The sequence below is a fragment of the Typha angustifolia genome, chromosome 13 (genome assembly GCF_048772165.1).
Source record: "Typha angustifolia cultivar Huaian chromosome 13, ASM4877216v1, whole genome shotgun sequence".
Lineage (NCBI taxonomy): Eukaryota > Viridiplantae > Streptophyta > Magnoliopsida > Poales > Typhaceae > Typha > Typha angustifolia.
The window spans coordinates 14,539,577-14,545,476 of NC_133251.1; the positions used below are offsets into that span (position 1 = coordinate 14,539,577).

Consider the following 5,900-nt stretch of genomic DNA (forward strand, 5'->3'; position numbering starts at 1 on the left):
AGGGGGCTGCCGGCGAGCACCACTATCGGGCAGCCAGGCCAGCAATTTAGCCAACACCGCGCCGGCCAAGAAAGGCATCCACGGTGCTAACTAACTAGCGGAGGGGCCAACAGGCACTCACAACCCACCAAACTACTCATTGTTGTGACAAATTAAGTAACACTCGTAAATGCACTAATCTATGGAGTAGATCAGCAAGCAAAGTATCGATCCCACGATGACTTATTTGAAAATTTGAAGTATTTGAAAATCTTAAAATTAATTTTAACATAGTTGGAAAATAGGTTTAGGAGATTTATAGAAAAAGAAAAACTTTTTATAGATTTTTTTAATTAAGTGCGAGAGAAATAAGGTCTTGAAATCCACTTGTAGATAACACGTCTCTATTAGATAACATAAATCTCTTTTTTTTTTTCTACGATTCACTAAGAAATCAATCACCGGTGGATCGAAAGATTATTTTTGAATGAACAATTTAATTTTCATAAAAATTAAGTTCTTCCTTTATTTTTAGAGAATATGGAGTAAGAATTTAAAATCATTAAGAGCACATAATTAGAAATTCTAAGAATACTTCTTTCAATCTTAAGAAAATTAGAAATTCATTTAGTAGTTAATAACACAACTTGAATAAAAATAAATATGAGATTTAGCACTAGAGAGTTGCAGAATACTTCTTTCAAAAACAAAATTCAAATCCAAAAATAAGAGATTACGCTAAAAGAAAATCAAAATATGAACTTTGCTGACTTACAAAGATTGAAATTTCTTCAAATATGCTCTATTGTTGCCAATTGAATTGAAACAATTGTAAGTTTATACGTTAAAATTTAAACTACAACTCCTCAAAAGAAAAACTTAACAGTAAGTATACCAGGAAAAATATTTTTCTCTAACTCTCAACCCCTCTATTTATAGACTTCTTGGAGCATAAAAATATGTCGGAAATTTGTTGTGATTATGTTTGAAATCTATTAAAAATGTGCATGAAATCTGGTGAAAATATGTATGAAATATGCTAAAAATATGTCGCATTAGGTGGGTAATTTGCTTGGCTGGAATTGCTACTCAAATAGGAATTTGAAATTTGTTTACTACTGCAGTTATTGCTAAAATTTTGTCTGAATTGGAGCTGAAAATCTACTGCATTAGATGAAGATTCTTTACTAAAATTCTACTACTTGATAGAGATTTGATTGTTGAAAATCTTTTGTTCAATGAAAAAAAAGAAAGGATGTTGACTCATTATAATTTAGATAAAAAAGAAAATGATTAGTGGATCATAGTTTGACTTAAACATGACTTGAAAGATGAGAGGTAGATTGAGTTGGTTAGTAGTGGCTAAGCCTAAATTTGGCTTGAGCCCAAATTTGATCATTTTTAGTGATTAAATGAGATTCAATTGATTAAAGGTCTACATATAACTAAAATACATTAATTAGTTAAAATAAAATATTAATATTTAATAATTTAGGCATAACAAATATTATAATTATGAATTTAACACTTATCGGTGGGGTGAGGGAGTTGCTGATGGTACCAACCACCGGCAGTCCCAAGGGGAAGCCCACTCGCTAGGGGCGATCGACGATGAGAATCATCCTCGCCAAGGTTGTGGCAAGGCGAGGGCCGCCCAATAGCTCTGGCCATAGGGCCTCAAATGTCGAGGCCCACGGTCCTCGCAAAAGGAAGCTAACCCGCTAGTCGGGTGGCTAAGTCAGTGATGGAGGTGGTCGGAAATCCACTTGAAACCCGACATGGGGAGGCTACCACGTGTAGCCTCCACCAGGGGCAAGAATGGCCCACTAAAGGCCCTATCGAAAAAGAAGAAGACAAGGGGAAGCTCAACGGACTGACGCAGTGAGGCTTGAGGCCACTAGCTAGCTGGATTTCCAACAAAACCGAGAGAAAGAAGACACTAGTGTAAAAACTCAAATTAAATAATGAATTTTAAATCAAACTTACTTGGAGAATGAAGGAGCTCCAATGTTTTGATCTAGGAGGTTGGCGGGTCCAGTGGCACTCCGACGCGGCGAAAAGAAGAAACAGGGAAACCAAGTTGCGAGCAGGGAGGAAGAAAGAAAAGAAGAAAATGAAGAAAAGAGAGAGAAGTAAAGAGGGAGGGAAGGAAAGAAAATTTCTTCCTCGAAATTGAAAGATAACTCACAACCGGAGCAAGATTGATTGACAGATTCAAAATAAAAGTCTTAAAAGCTAACATTCTGAGTGAAAGGCTTTAATCCAACTTACTAAGATTAATCTTTGATTAGGAGGAACATTGACGACAAAATTAAATATACTAAAACTTAACTCTTGCCGTATAGGCTACTACAAAGATACACCACATAAAATAGAACTCCCCAACTTGAGATACTACACCCTTAGTCAACTTTATTTAAAAGGTCCAACTATATATCACAAGGAATCGCAGTCGGTATCAACCAAAACTAAAGGTCATCAAACTCATCCCGACAAGATCAAAATATACACCTCTCCTAGAATGAAGTGATCCAAATTTGCAAACCTTCATTTCCACTTTCTAGCCTGATTCCATCTATCTGTCTGCCAACATATTAATTTACTAACATGTCATCAATAATGTAAAACTTTCAAATAACTATATACTAGGCTTTCTGCCAACGGAAAATTCACACTAACTACCAAAGAATTGATGAGAAGGGCACACATACTGACAATAAAAATAATGATCTTACGATAAGACAACAACATAAAATGAACACTTAGACCAAAAAGTGTCACTTCACTCAAGATAAAGACTTCCATATATCATCACTTGCATCATTTCTAAACTCTCATTCTTCCACATAATAATACTATGAATTTCTAAAAGTGAGAAATCTAAAAACATACGGACGCCACTAATTAATAACTTTCCTATTAATGATTATCACAACTATTAACACAAAGCCATCTCCTCTAACATCCTTATTAGCTTATAACACAAACATAATTTTAATTAAGAAAAAGAGACATTAACTATAAGTTTGAATTGTGCTCCCTTATAATTTATTTTGCAGAAGTTCTAACATTTCAATTATTTAAATAGAACAAATACCAACTAATGGTTGAACTACTCCGATAACCAATCAATATTTTTACTTCTATTTCCTCGAAGCCTCCTAATTCCTATATTAGCAGTATAAAAGTACCCAACATCATGATGCAATTACTAGAAATTTCACTTGAGGTAACAATCAAGAGTTCAAATACCAAGTAACAAGAGAGGTAAAATCATCCACAAGTCTGAATTAATCACAAACCAGCTTCCACTTATTAGTAGAATTTATGCAATCCAAATTTAATACTAGGCATCTTAAAATCAACTCCTTTAACATTCTTATTAGTAAATAAAGATAAGTAAAAGAAATTTTATTAACATCTAGACATTTATCAACTCACGACTAAACCTTTTACAACTAGGGTAATGAACACACACTCATTAAAGGATATATGATTGGTACATAGGAAAAGACTTATGTCAAAATGACCTCTAACTAGACATCAACAACTCAACCTCAATTCACCCTCAACTGATATCTAACTAAGTTTCGGTAAACTTGATACACGCACTTAGTCACTTATCATAAAAGTTGATCAGTAAGAATAAAAATATTTTTTTTTTGAAAAACGAAAGGAAATAAAATAAAAACCAAACAACTTTGAAAGCATCGCCAAAACAAATATGGTACACTCTGAAATATCAAACAAGTGACAATCATGCTGGTAGTTAGGGGTGGCAAAAATTGACTCGACCCGATAATCTAACACAATAACCCGACTCTTAATCGGGTTTGAGTTTAGTCTAATTGGGTTCGAATCATAAACGGGTTAACCTGCCTAACATATTTAATAATCGGATTGTGTTTGGGTTTATCACTAACCCTTTGACCCATTTGACTCATTTAAGTATTTGAATCGGGTCAGGCCAACCCGCTATGTATATATATTCTTATAACTAACCCTAAGCCACTCATGATCTCACACTCTCACTTGTCAATCTCCAACCGCCTCCGAAAGCCCGAAGCAGCAAAACCCCAAAGCCTCGTCTCCAGCCGCTTACCCCCTTTCCTTATAGAAACACCTTTCGAAACTCGTCTTATCTCCTCACGCTTGTCGCCTACTACGGCGCTGCCCTCACCGAAAGCCCTCGTCATCTCCTACGCGCTCGGCATCTACGTCCTCAACATCTTCATCGCCTTCCTCTCGCCCCAGGTCGATCCCGATATCCATGGCGCGTTTGGTGGTAATGGTGGCGCCGTCCTTCCCATCCGCTCGTGTGATGAGTTTCGCCCTTTCGTTCGCCGCCTCCCCGAGTTCAAGTTCTGGTGCGATTTCTCTCCTTTTTGTGTCTTTTCAGTGATAATTGTGTTGTTATGTGATCTATTTGTTGCGTTATTAATTTCTTTCTGCTGGGCATTGGTTAATTTGGGTTAAAAGCGAGGTCTGGTTAGTTTTTGTATGGAACGTTGGGATTTTGATGTGAGAATCGATGGCATTCTAGATCGGTGGCTCTGTTGACAGGAGAAAGCTTTGGAAGCTGGTCCAGAAGGCACGAAAATGCAAACCAAATCTCGCAGGTGATGGACATTCAGTGATTTAATGTAAATAACTAAATATCACCTGCTAATGCTATTTTTGTTTTTAGATATGTGTTTGAGATATATTTGCTGCACAATTTCTATTAGATATTGATAATTGTGGGTCAAAAGGACGGTTTAGTTAATTTTAGATGAAAAGTTGGGTTCTGATACGAGAGATGAGGGTGTTCTGTTATATTCTATGTTTTATCTCATGCTAATGCTGATTCTTAGAGATATAGTTGTCAGAATTAAAAGGTCGGCCTGCTTTGATGCCTTTTGGATAGTTGGTTTGGAATTAAACTCCAGGTGTGGGAGAGAGTCTTGTTCTATGAGTTAGCCTTCATTGAATTGATCTCTTGTGTGAAATGGTGCTGCAACTCATGAGATATATTATACTTGTCAGGTACACAATCAGTTTAATAAATAAAATAACCAAAATCATGCAACTTTGCAGCTCCTCTGTCAGTTTTATTAAGATCTTGCAGGCTGTTAATTCCTGCCATGACTGGTAGAAGTTAGGATACTGGGGTAAATTGGCCTTCCAATTTGATGTGCCAAACTTTTTACCATTCACCGTTGCACTTAGTTTAATAAAAAGCAGCTGAACCAACTTTGGGATGCCAACAAAACCCAGCTATAACACCCGGCACTGTCTATATCTTATATATTTAATATTAATGTTTGGTATGAAAATCTCAATTTTGTCTCTCTCTATCTTTTATCTTAACTATTTACGTTTTTTTTTGTTCTTTTTGATAGGGTCATGATCTTTGGACAATGAAATGGAGAGCTTAATATTATTGTTTACTTATTTCAAACTATTTGTAATTTGTAATAGATTGTAAATTTTAAACTTTATTCTAATTGTCATGGGATTTAGATTTGAGAATTGGAATTAAAACTTATTGTATGGATTTGTTCTAAACTTTGTTCCATATAATTTGTTGTATGGATTTGGGTTTAAAAGTTGAAACTTGTTCTAAATTCTAAATTTTATTGGATGGATTTGTGTTATGGTGAATTATTAGAATTGTAATTTTTATGTTGTATGAGTTTTGAGTTGAAAATAAGTTATTTTGTTTGTTTAATACATTATTTATATATGATAAATTAATTATTTTTGAATTTTATATAGGGTAAACGAGTTAGACGGGTCATGTTATGTGTCATACTAACACGACCCATTTATTAAACATGTTAGACGGGTTGTGCTATTGTGTCGTATCAACCGACCCGTTTATTAAACGAGTTAGACGAGTCATGTCGTGTTATCCGTTTAATAATCGGGTCGTGTTTGTG

At 35.2% G+C, this 5,900-nt stretch overlaps 1 long non-coding RNA gene across 1 annotated transcript; it reads left to right on the forward strand.

Moving 5' to 3' along the window:
* The first annotated feature begins 4,018 nt into the window (after positions 1 to 4,018).
* LOC140774651 (uncharacterized) lies at positions 4,019 to 5,606 on the forward strand. Its single transcript, XR_012106624.1, has 3 exons — positions 4,019 to 4,346; positions 4,459 to 4,598; positions 5,361 to 5,606. It is a non-coding gene; the product is annotated as an uncharacterized lncRNA (long non-coding RNA).
* Positions 5,607 to 5,900: the final 294 nt, after the last annotated feature.